Raw genomic sequence first — 13951 nt, forward strand, 5'->3', positions numbered from 1 at the left:
AAGTTGAGGAATGATATTTCTTCATTTACCCAGATTGATTTAGAGACATTATATGATGCATGGGAGAGATACAAGGATTTATTGAAAAAGTGCCCTCATCATGGGTTACCTTTATAGTTACAAGTTCAAACCTTCTACAACAGTTTGAATCCCTCAACTAGGCAACTAATTGATGTAGCAGCCGGTGGAACACTGAACGATAAAACACCTAAAGTAGCTTATGAGTTTATAGAAGAGTTGGTACTAAATAATTATCAGTGGCAAGTCATGCGGACAATTTCGAAGAAAGCAACCGGTGTTTTTAATCTAGATGCAATTGCCATATTATCAAACCAAGTAGAAGCACTAAATAAGAAAATTGATGCTTTATATTTTTCTACACAGGTGAATCCAGTGATGCAATACGATACAAATGGAGGTGGAATGAACAATCCAGAATGTTTACCCTTCGGTCCTAACACAGAGAATGAACAAGTCAATTATATGGGTAACAATTCTAGACCTCAAAATAACCCTTTTAGTAATAACTATAATGCATGTTGGAGGAACCATCCTAATTTCTCTTAGGGTGATAAAGGCAATCAAAGAGCACAACCACCTCTAGGCTTCCAACGACCTTATCATCAAGAGAAAAAGTCAAACCTTAAGGAGATGTTGAAAAAGTTTATCTTGGTGTCAGAAACTCATTTTCAAAACATTGACGCTGCACTAAAAATTTAGCAAGCAAGGACCCAAAAATTAAATAGGTCAAGTTCCTAAATTAAATTCAAAAAGACCATAAGATAGGTTGCCTAGCAATACTAAAACTAACCCAAAGGAGCAGCTTCACACAATTACTGTCCTAGACGTGGAAGGGTTAGTTGAACCTGAACAAGAACCGAGGCAAGAAGATTTGGTGAACAATGATGAGGTTGAGAAAAGTAAGAAGAACAAAAGCTGGTTGTCAAAGAATACAAACCTCGAGTTTCATATCCTAATACATCGAAGAGTGACCACATGAACGAACAATATGGTAAATTTCTTAAGCTTCTTACAAAATTACACATTAACTTATCGTTTGTTAAAGTTCTTTCGTTTATGCCAAATTATGTCAAATTCTTAAAAGAGATATGAACAAATAAGAGAAAGATAGACGATTCTTCGACTGTGGAGCTCAACAAAATTTGCTCGGCCATTTCCTAAATAAACTACCTAATAAACTAAAAGATCCAGGGAGTTACTATTCCTTGTCTCAGTGCTAGTTTAAATATTGGTAATGCTTTGGCTGATTTAGGGGCTAGCATTAATGTCATGCCCTATAAAATGTTTAAACAACTTGTTTTGGGGAGACCCAAACACACTAGGATGAGTATTCAATTAGCAGATAGAACCATTAGATATCCTAGGGGTATTACTGAGGATGTGCTTGTGAAATTTGATAAATTCATATTCCCCGTTGACTTTTTTGTGTTAGACATGGATGAGGCTAGTACAGTACCTTTGATTTTAGGTCTACCCTTTTTAGCCACTGCTAGGACTATTATCTATGTTGATATGATTGAACTTGTGCTTCGTGTAGGTGACGAAAATATTACTCTTCAAGCACGTGATTCTGTCAGAGTCTCTAGTGAGTAGGATGAGATTAAACGTTCTATTAATGTTAGTAACCACGGCTCAACCTTCTCTGTAGGAAATCCCTCGTGAAAACATGATGGAGCCATGTTTCAGTCAAGGAGACAAAAATAGAACAACATATGAATAGTGAATTGTACAACTCTATAAACTATATGAATGGAAAATGCATGCTGAAAAGAAACAAAAAAAAACACAATAAAGAGACAAAGCTACACATGACGTGCATGTGATGAGAATAAACCAATTTAAGTTTGGGGACAAAGTACTGCTGAACAAAACTGATCCATGAGTTTCCCCTTCGAAGTTTGAGTCAAACGAATCGAACACAATTAATGTAACAACCCGTTTATCAGTGGTATCAAAAACAGTGGTTTCATGGCCACAAATCTGATGAGTAAGTTAGTAAATGTTATAATTTAATATTTACGAGTCAAATTTAATATTAAACTAAATTTTGAATTGAAAATTTATGCTATTTGAATGAATAATTAGGTTCAAGTGTTATGACCCTAAAGTCAAGTGGTTTTAGAAAATGAGGTATCGAGACCTCGTTTTTATAAATCAAGCCCTATAGTCAAGTGGTTTTAGAAAATGAGGTATTGAGACCTCGTTTTTATAAATCAAGCCGTAAATATTTTATTAAATATTCATGAATTGTTATTGAGGTTGTATGAAAGTTTCGTTAAGAAATTTTAATGTTTAAATGGCTAATTAAGCAAAAAGAACTAAATTGTAATAGTTCAAAAAGTCAATCGCTATTAGTTTAAAGTTGTTAATTTATTAAAGAAACATAATTGGATGGCCTTAATGGATAAATTAACTATTCTTAAGATAGTGGGACGGTTTGAGCTTTAATTTCTTTTAATTTTATATGTTTTATATGTTATTTTTATTATTAAAATAAAATAATAATGTTGAAATATGGAAATGGAAGCCATCTTTTTATTTTTCTCCTTTCTTCGACTGAACCACCATTGTTAAAGACCTTGAAGCTTCGCTCTTGGTATGGTTAATGCATGTAAGTCCATTCTTCATTTATTTCTTGTAATTTTTATGTTTTTGATATTGTTACAATTAGACCTAGCTACTCGTACCTTTGTTTTCAAAATTGTTAGATGTTTAGAATTTTACCATGGATGAAATTGAAGTGTTCATGAAATTTTATGATAGATTGTTAAGCTTAGTTGTTAAATATAAGTATTTTGTTAAGTAATTTTTGATGATTTTCAATTTTAAGGACTTATTTGTGAAAATGGTAAAATTCAAGGAAAATATTATAAATTGAGGATAAATTGTGGGTAAAAATCAGCTAGCATGAATTATGGTTAAAAATGGTGAAATTAAAAGTTTTGAGTTTAGGGGCTAAATTGCATAAAAGGTAAATTTTGAGGGAAAATTTGTATATTTTCATTATGAAAGGTTATATGTTAAATTAATTAATTTTAAATGCTAGAATGGGATTAATTGAATAAAAATATTTTTCTAGATCAAGAAACGACTCAAATGGACGCCAATCGCAGGAAAACCAAATTAGTGAATTAGTCGTCGGATCACTTTAAGACATCATTTTAGTACAGGTAAGTTCGCATGAACTGTAATTATACTAATTTTATATAAATTGAATGTTTTTATGTCATATTAATGTAATTGAATTAGTTCACAAACGTGCCAATGCTATGATGAATTGACAAACGTTGAGTGCCGATTGAACCTTAAGAATTCGTAGGATACAAATGCCAAGTCATTTAGGATTTCATGTTTTGGGTGCTGGTCTTGAATATTTGATGGCTGAGGTCCTGCATTTGTTGTGGATACTCCACAGCTCGTGAGCTGTATCGTGTAGCTTACATTCTGACCCATAGCTTGTGTGAGCAGGCCCATTTCACAGCTCGTGTGAGCAATGATGTAAAGGAAATGTTATAGTTATATGTTTAAGCATGCTTCATGTGAGCTTTCCCAAGTATCTGATGAAACTTTGTATGGTTCAATAGGCAAGAAAAGGGAACGGAAAGGTAAGTGTGCAATTATATTGAATCATGAATTATGGAACATTAAATATGCAAAGGTTATGTTTACACATGATGAACACATGTTTTATGGATGATATCATATATATATGAACAAGTGTACTAACTTGTAGATTAATGATGATGTTTAGGCTTATGCCAAGCTTGTGGTTATGGTTGATTTTTATGTTTATGCTTTAAACTATACAAACTAAATGGTAAGTATGAAATTGCAAGGAATCATGACATTATGGTAATATTAATGATACATAATGGTATGTTTATACATGGTAAACCATATATCTTATGGATGAACTCATTTATATCAAGAATAGGTGCACTAATGTGTGGATTGGTAATGTTGTTTAGGTTTATGCTAAGCATTTGGAAAGAAATGGTAAGAAATTAAGTGGGATGGTTCATAATCTTATGAAAAGGTTGATGATTATGTGATGTTGATGAACTCACCAATTGGTGAGGTTAATGGTCTTTCAATAGGCTTATACTAACCTTATGACTTGGTTTTGATTTATACTTATTTTATGAATTGTAATAAAGAAGTGGTAAGTTTAGTTTAAGTTTATATGAGCTTACAAAGCATTCGTTGCTTATTTATTTTCTTTACTATGTTTTATAGGTCATCGGAATCTCGAATTGGATGGAAGCTCGTCGAAGATCTATCACACTATCCAACAATCAAATTGGTAGTTTTTGGGTATTATAACTTAAGTTTATAATGGCATGTATAGGTCTTTTGTATTGATGTCTTATGGACCTATTAAGTGTTGAATTGTTATACTTATGTCTTGATGTAACACCCCAAACCTGGGCTAGACGTTATGGCCGAATCTGTGATGTCACATTGGAGTGAGTTTTGAAAAGCATAGTTTTACTGGAAAAGTCCGTTTGTGTTAAAACCTCATTTGTGTTCTTTAAGAGAAGTTAACTTATTTGTTCATTTCTTAATTTATAGGTTTGATTAGCAAAACATGATCCTTACTAAATCGTTATTACGCTTTGAAAACATTGTTCGTTGTGGAAGCTTTTAAAACAAGTTGTGTAGCTTGGTAATTGAAAAACATTTACTCTTTGAAAAACTCGTGTCCTACTGCTAACAGACATAAGTCAATTTAAATAAATCCCCAAATAAAAGTAAAAACTTAAAAAAGCCTTATTATATAAAATTTACCCAAATAAAACTACTTTTACCAAAAATCCAAAATGAAACATAAACAGTGGTGTGGCCATCCCTGAGTCCCTCACAGCACCGGCCCACCTAAGGATTACCTGCACAGATAAGCAGAAAATGTGAGTTTACGAAAACTCAGTGTGTAATCCATATTTATCAAACAGTCAAACATACAATGTTGAACAGTCTGGGCCTAAGCCTATATCAGTCGCAATATCAGTGTGGGTCTTAGCCCAATACAGTAACAGTATCAATGTGGGCCTTAGCCCATCTCAGTACAGTATCCAAAATGCATACAAAGATCCTACCCATCCATCCTCTACACTCCACTCCGTCCAGCCCTCCACTCCATGTGGGGATAAAATCGATCCACCCATCCCTACACTCTAGAATAGTACCGGTCTCGGCACTAACAGTATTTGCAGCAGAGCTGCCAGTATAGGCTTATAGCCTTTCAGTACACTTCCTCCAATATCATATATCCCACGCCATGCAATGCAAAATAATATAAATGTTCATACCATAAGGATGGAATGCTGAACAGTCATATAACATACAAGGGTATATCTGTCATTTATCTCATAGGGGTATAACAGTCATGTCATAGATTAGGGTCAGATATACTTACCGACCTGCCAGTAGGTCCACGGTTGTCTCGAGCGACCTGTGCAACCTTAACAGTTTAAACAGTGAAAATGGGCCCAAACCCCTACTACAGCTCATGTACGGCCACTCGCTCGTGTGGCCCATTAAGTTCAATTATGGCCTTAGCTTTAACACCCCTCGCCGGTATCCGATACCGGGATAGGGTTTGAGGTGTTACCTGACTTCAACTCAACCAATCACACAAAAATCGGGTCGTAAAATTTCAATCAATTTAAAACTTTTCATTTTACAGGCATATTGTCCTATATATGGGCTTACGAGGCCCAAAACATGCATCTGAGGCGATTCGGGATTAAACCGAGAACTTAAGAAAAACTTGAAAATTTTCATGCTTTAAGGCTCCACACGCCCGTGTAGTCACATACGCCCGTGTGGCTTGGGACACTCCCGTGCCCTTAGCCCGTGTGCAACATGACTTTAAAACACGGCCATGGCACATGCCCATAGGGGCAGACCGTGTGTCTACTCGTGTAGACAATTACAAGGCTATTTTCCATGCCATTTGTCACCCTTACAACATATGCACACATACTTATCCAATAATATACAACATGGCATAAATGAGCTCTTAAACATCTACAAACATGTTATGCTCATGTCAATTTCTTATGCAATAAATATCATAGAATTTACTCACATCATTACCACATACTTGTCATAAGTATCATTACGTCACAAACCTCATGTCCATCACTAGGCATGCATAATCATATCCACAAACCATTTATGAGGCATTATTAACTATTTACCAATCACTTAATCTTGCATCAGTTACTAACTCATCAATGAATATCAATTTAATCTCTAGGCATACATGCTGTAAGCCACATCACAAGAGATAATAACATACATGCATAAGATTAATCATATAGGCCCATAATGTCATTAGCCAACATAGGCCCATTCACATGACTATATACTACCTTACGAACAAGTCAATGCCTTTGGCTATATCATAATATCACATACTCAACATTAAAACCCTATACATGCCATAGACTCAAAACACTAGGATTTACTTACGCCGATAGCGTTAACTCGACAGTGTGATAATATCTCTAACGGCATCCAACCCATGCTAACCTGGTAACCCTAGGGAACATGGGAAAGAAAGGGGGGTAAGCTTTACACTTAGTAAGTCTATATGAAAACAATAAGCAACTCATTAACATGTTTTATCAATGTTTACAACATATTCTCAAGTTCACAATAAGTTGTCTTCCTGAGCAATAGTCACTAAATTATTTATATCTGGAGCTACGAAACTCCAAATTTAGTTCTGTTAATTTTACTTGAAACTAGACTCATGTACCTTTATACAAAATGTAACACCCCGAACCCGAGACCGTCGCCGGAGTCGAACACGAGGTGTTAACATACTTCAAACCACTTATTGAGAATTTCCATAGTTCCTTAGATCTTTCGGATCAATCTCATACCAAGTCATACATTTACATTTCATATACTGTTCAATAGGATATTTGAAGCAATTTCCATACATCATTTCATTTCCGCAACAATCATGCAATCAAATGAACTTTCATCTATTCCACGATACCTTATTTACGGAATGCAATTGAAATCATCACATAGATTTAAATCTTACCAACTCCACCCGAGCATGAACATAGCATCTATTAGCCATGAACTCAAGGTACTTACTCTTTCCGCTATCCATACTCATCTCGATAAAGTCACGCCTCCATATAAATGTTCAATCGAGATATGTGTAGAGTTCGCACACATAGTGCTTAATACTCAATCACGCACACTTAGTGCCATATGATTCAAGCCCGCACACATAGTGCCATATAGTCCAAACTCGCACACTTAGTGCCGTACATTAGAAGCTCGCACACTCGAGTGCCAATCTCAATCACCGTACACATCTATTTCTCGCACACTTAGTGCAAGCAAACTTCCTACACATTTCACTATCTCTTTTCGTTCAACATTATCATCTTTTCATACACATACATTTGTATATATTTCATCTCATTAAACACAATTGCATAGATATTACAATCATTTAAGCAATATCAAATATATGCTTAATGACTTACCTTGTGTTGGGTAAAATAGTCCAAGTCGGCTACTCGATGACCTTCGCCTTTCCCTTGCTTGATTCTCCTTCTTTAACTCCTTGAGCTTAATCAATAAATCAACTAGTTTAACCATCTTGCTAAACATTCATAATTCAATTACACATGCATATGTATGTTTGTATATTCGGCAACCATCCTCCCTTATTACCCATTTAGTCAACAATCTAAGCCAAGATAAGGCTTCAATATGGTTGCCTCTAACCGAATACATGCTCACCAATTTCCCTTCATGTGGCCGAATATGCATGTCCATGTTGAGACCATTTATGCACTTATTACCACACAAAACAGCATACATTACTAACTAATACCTTTCCATATTGTAACTCAATACACATCTATCATTTCCTTCATAACCAAAACATCATCATAAGTAAGTTATACCTTAAGATAGTATATACGTCATACCAATACATCATGCTCAAACATATATACATATATGTATGCTAGAGCCGAATCTCAAGTTGATTGTAACTAAACATGAACATGATTTCGAAACACAAATCTTACTCTCCATGCAAAGAGCATAAATCACACTTGGGGATGTACCATGGCCAAATACATCACAACACCATAATTTTGGTCACGATTACACAAAGAACTTAGTATATCATTCAAAAATGCTCAAAGAAAATCTAAGAGTCCTCAATCCACCATCACATGTATCATCATCAAGCTTCATATTTAACATGCAATGGCATTAACTCAAAATCCACCTTGGCCAAATACCATCCCCATGATATAACAAAGATTTGAACCATGGGCTAATAAGAACATCAAGTTAGCAACCAAAAACATGCATGAATCTCATGGCACAACATCAAACATACCTTAATCTTGATGCAAATATAGCCAAACCTCTTCCTAATCCTCTTCCAACCCAAGCATGAAGCAAATTCCTCCCTTCCCCTCTAGTATTTTCGGTCAAGAGAGAATTAAATGGATGAGCAAAATATTTTTCTTTTCTTTTCTTCCATATCTGACAATGGGGGTTTCACTCACACACACGTTTTTTTTCTTTCTTTACTACCCATGCTTATTTGTTTATTGTTTCCCTAATGCACCAACAAAACATGTTTCATGACATGTTTAGCCCATACTCCTTGTCATGGCGGCCATCACTTGTAAAAGGGGTATTTGACATGCAAGGCCATTGTTTTGCATGCATGCTTTAATTAGTCATCATACATTTCCCATCATACTTTCAAAGTTTTCTACTAGGTCCTTTCTAGTGAAATTCACATTTATAACTCTAAATTAAAGCATCAAAATGTCACACATGAGTTAACACATATTATAGGCATCAAAATAAATATCAAATTATTTTTATGCCTCGATTTTGTGGTCCCGAAACCACATTCCGACTAGGGTCGTTTTAAAGCTGTCACACAAAAAAATTTCCATAATTTTTGTTTTAGTCAATTAGTACATTTTATTTGTCAAAGTTACCCTTGATTCACTGTCCGACAGTTCAGACCCTTCTGAACTAAAGTTTAATTATCTCATAGCAAAGGACTCGAATAATGTTTTCATCTATTTCTATTGAAACTAGACTCATTAAGGATTCCAAGAATATAAATCATAACTCATAAATATTTTTTTTAAAATTTATAATGATTTTTTGAAATCAAAATAGGGATTTTCGAAGTCATTCTGACTTTGTGCCACGCAACTTCAAATATATCATTATAGGAAATTCTTTTGCTTACATAATTTATTTTATAAGAAACTATACTCAATAATATTTATTTCCATATTTTATTCAGCTTGTAACTCATTTTCCACTATTTTTAGTGTATTTTCAAAGTTACACTACTGTAGTAACTCAAATCTGTCAAGGCTAAGTTACTCATTCATGATCATTGTTCACAAATTTAATACAACATCATTTCATCCATCATGGTAAGAACACATATTTGTGCATCATAGATCATCACATACCAGGGCATTCTCATAGGCTTAGTGTACATACCTGTACAATCGTAACATAACTCAAGTGCATACTCACCAATGACTTACCTCATTGGGACCATCATCAACTCTTTCCTCGGATTACCCGTTGAACACTTGGAATACTAATTGGATACTCACAAAAACCTTTGTACATAAGTGCCTCAACTGTAGCTAAAGCTACCTCATATCTCATGACATTTAAATGCTCAATCTCGAGCTAGTCATCTAGATTTATAATTCCTAGTGACATGTCACTCGTATCCTATTTTATTCCTAAGGTTCAAACGGGATTTTTCCTCACCTATCAAGGCTTTATCTTATCATATTTATATTAATCACATACACATTAATATTTGTACAATTCATGTGATGATAACATTTAAATACATGTATAGCATGGTATTGTTTACATATGAACTTACCTCGATACCATAAAGGTGAAAAAGATGTAATCATCCATAAATTGAATTTCCCCATTCTAGGCCCAAATCGTATTTTTCAGCATCTAAAACATCACGTTTAGCTAATTAAAACAATGTACTGATCAAATTAGTCCATTGACACACTTTGGCAAAATTTACAATTTTGCCCCTCTATTTTGCCAAAATTACCAAATTGCCCCTAGGCTCGTAAAATTATTTTTATTCATTCTTTACTCTTTAAGACTAGATGAACCATTTTCATAACTATATCAACTCACAATATCAACTATTTCATACACTTACACATATTATACTATTTTGCAAAATATCCCCTTTTTAGGAGTTTTCATGCAATCTTCCTTCACAAAAAGTGTTTATAACACTACCAAGACTCATTTTCTTCCATAAAAACTTAGCAAACAACACATATGCATTCATGGAAAAACCCTAGACTCTTAATCATTTTGCAAAATAGTCCCCTCTTATGAAAGCTCGTGCTTTAGTGTGACAGCCCTAAAGTGACCCTAGTCGGAAAGCGGTTTCGGGACCGCTAAACCGAGTCACCAAATTATTTGAATATGATATCTATTGTCTAAAATATGTGATTATGAATGTGTGAAGGTTTTAAGCTTCGATTTAGTAATTGCATGTGAAATTAGTCGATAGGACTTATGTGTGACACTTTTGAAATGTGATAGGTAAATCTATAAGGATCTATTAGTGCATGTAATCAAAGGGTGGACTTGCATGTCAACTTCCCCCTTTTTAATTGCTAGTGGCCGGCTATGACAAAGGGTGATGGGCAAAACATGTCATAAAACATGTTGTGACAATGGTGTATGTTAGGAAAAATAAAATAAGGAGTATGGGTAATAAAGAAATGGGAAAAAAAAAAGAATGGTGTGAGTGTTCCCCCCCCCCCCCATTGCCATGAGTTGAGGGAAAGAAGAAAAAAAAAGTGTCCATCATTTTTCACTTCTTTTGGCTGAAAATTCTAAGGAAGAAAGAAAACAAGTTGTGTTCTTTGGTTCTTCTTGGCCGATTTGAGAGGGGGAAGAAAGGAGTGAAGCAATCGGTCATCTTAGGTCGATATTAAGGTAAGGAAATTGATACTAGTTCTTGAAATCCTAGTTGATTTTGAGTGAGATATCAAGTTATTGTTGGTAACCCATGTTGAAATTGTGATTTTGGAATAAGTAAGGTTTTCGACTATGGAGATTAATAAGGGTGATGGTTGTGTTTCATGCTAAATCTTGATGATTATGAGTTCCTTTCTTGGGTCTACCTTAGATCCATGAAGTATATTTTTATTTGGTGTTGTTGGAAGTATCGGCCATGGTATACCATAAGCATGATTTATGCTTATTGCATGATAGGTAAGATTTGTGTTTTGGATATATGTTTATATTTGGTCATAATCAACTTGTGATTCGGCTCTTGCACATATATATATATATGTTTGCACATGATGTATTGGTATGACATATATACTATCTCAAGGTATATATTTACATATGATGATGTTTCGGTTATGAAGTAAATGATTGATGCGTATTGAGTTACAATATGTAATGCGTTAGTTAGTAAAATGTATGCCATTTATGTGTGGTATTAAGTATATAATTGGCCTCAACATGGACATGCATATTCGCCACATGAGGTGGATTGGTGTGCATGCATTCGGTTAGAGGCAAGCATATTGATGCCTATTCTTGGCTTAGATAATCGGCTAAAAGAGAGTGTGGACTATTGTGTTGAGTTAGATTCATGATTTCGTACATATGTGACTTTAATGTCTAATGAATATATATGGGCTAAGTACCTTGAGTTCCTCTTTTTGATACTCAAATGATTAAATCAATTTATTTGTCAATTTAAGCTCAAGAGCAAAGGGGAACTAAATCCGATAAAGGGAAGGAAAAAGTGGTCGAATAGCCATCGAAATCGTTCGACAACATCCGAGGTAAGTTTTCGAGTAATGGAATTTGGATTATGATTTGATTAGATCATGTTTTAAGCAAAATCAAAATCATGCTCTTTGTGTGTGGCTGTTGAGCCAAAATTGCAAGTGTGATAAGTGTCTTGTGTTTGAGTTTTGCTAATGAAAATGAAATACGAATGTGTCATGATTTATTGATAATTGTGCTTGGTTGTTCGAATGATGTCCGGGCTAAGTCCCGAAGGCTTTGTGCTAAGTGACTATATCCGGACTAAGATCCGAAGGCATTCGTACGAGTTACTAAATCCGGACTAAGATCCGAAGGCATTTGTGCGAGTTACTAAATCCGGGTTAAGTCCCGAAGGCATCTGTGCGAGTTACTATAACCGGGCTATGTCCCGAAAGCATTTGAACGAGTAGCTATATCCGATTAAATCCGAAGGTATGTGATTCAGGAATGAATGAACTTGCTGTAAAAATTTCAGTTAATACGCTTGTGAAATCCCAACAATGAGGTATGTTTCGTATGTGCTTTGAATTAGTTGAGCCCTTACAAATAAGTATTCGCTCGGTTGATAAATGAGCTACCGCCTTTAGCTAAGTTGATCTTTGTGTATGAATATAAGGGTTGGTAATGTGAAGTAAGTATGATATTGAGAATTTGTGCATATGAAATTATCTGTTTAGCTACATAAATACTATACTTTGGTTGTGTCTAAATTCATGACTCAAACTTACTAAGCATTAAATGCTTACTCCGTTTCTTTGATTCTCTGTTTTATAGATTTTGGTTCTTCAGCTATCGGACTCGGATTTTTGAAGTCGAAGTCACCCACACTATCAAAGCTCCTTTTGGTATATTTTGGTTGAACTTTGAAATGGCATGTATAGGACTACCCTTTTGTTGTAGGTCATGTACCTTTCGGTTTTGTGTAAATTTGGATAGCCATGCGAAAATGGCTTAAGTATACTTTGGGCATGGTATTATAATCATTGTATGTTGTTCATTAAGAGGTATGGAAATGTTTGGAAACGATTAGCCATTGGGATGGTTAATCATGATCATATTTTGTGCTATTTATGTAAAAGGGCTAGTTGAATCATGGAAACTATGAAATAGGTAAAGCCTACCTTAAAGACAGATGCTGACAGCTGCAGTGACGTGGATTTGAAAAATCACTAAAAATAGTAGGAATGGAATTAAATAGTGAATAAATTATGTAAACGAACCTTGACGAGTCTATTTTCATAGGAAAATAACAAAACGATTATATGAGTAGTATGTTAAGAGATATTTAAGTTTTCGTGAGACAGGGCCAGAACAGTTTCTGGAGTCCCTGTTCCGACTTTGGAAATTCATTATAAATTGACCAGAGATAATTAGAAGCCATGCCATATATGTACAGATTCCTTTTCGAGTCTAGTTTCTGTGAAACAAACGACATCAGTATTGAAGCCCTTTACAGGGAGATATCCAAGTCGTAATGCACAAAGGTCAGTGTAGTCGATCCCTGTAACATGGGGGACTTTAACTAATAAACTGTACTAATTTTCCAGACCAAAAATTCTAGAAAAAAATATGTAGATGGAAATATGAGTCTAGTTTCAGGGAAAAATTACGAAACTGATTTTCGAGTTTTGGAACTCAAGATATGATTTTTAAGGTGACAGTGATGCAGTTAGCCAACTGCCTGGAAATTTTTTTAAAAAGGGACTGTGAAAATGAGTGGTTTAAGCCCGTTAACCCCTCGTGTCCGACTCCGGCAGCGGTCTCGGGTACGGGGTGTTACATTTAGGGGTTCTAAAAATGTAAAAATCTTCAAGAAAAAGCATTAAAATCACTTACTTTCAAGGGATTTTCTTTACTGAAAGTTCAAAGCTTCAAAAACCTTTTCTTTGCTTGTATTTTTGGTCAAAGAAGAAGGAAGAAAATGAAAAATTTGAAGCTAAGTCCTTAGGGTACCATTTTATCACCTAATATGACATCACCCTACCAAATACATTGACCATTGGAAATTTCTTGTCCCATGGCCGGCCAAGCCATATTTAGGGGTCTA

The 13951-nt window shown here is 34.8% G+C and overlaps 1 non-coding gene across 1 annotated transcript; it reads right to left on the reverse strand.

The window, feature by feature from the left end:
* Positions 1-107, reverse strand: LOC128295014 (small nucleolar RNA R71). The gene has a single exon (XR_008285321.1). It is a non-coding gene; the product is annotated as a small nucleolar RNA R71 (small nucleolar RNA).
* Between the last annotated feature and the right edge of the window lie 13844 nt (positions 108-13951).

Source organism: Gossypium arboreum, chromosome 6 (genome assembly GCF_025698485.1).
Source record: "Gossypium arboreum isolate Shixiya-1 chromosome 6, ASM2569848v2, whole genome shotgun sequence".
Taxonomy (NCBI): Eukaryota; Viridiplantae; Streptophyta; class Magnoliopsida; order Malvales; family Malvaceae; genus Gossypium; species Gossypium arboreum.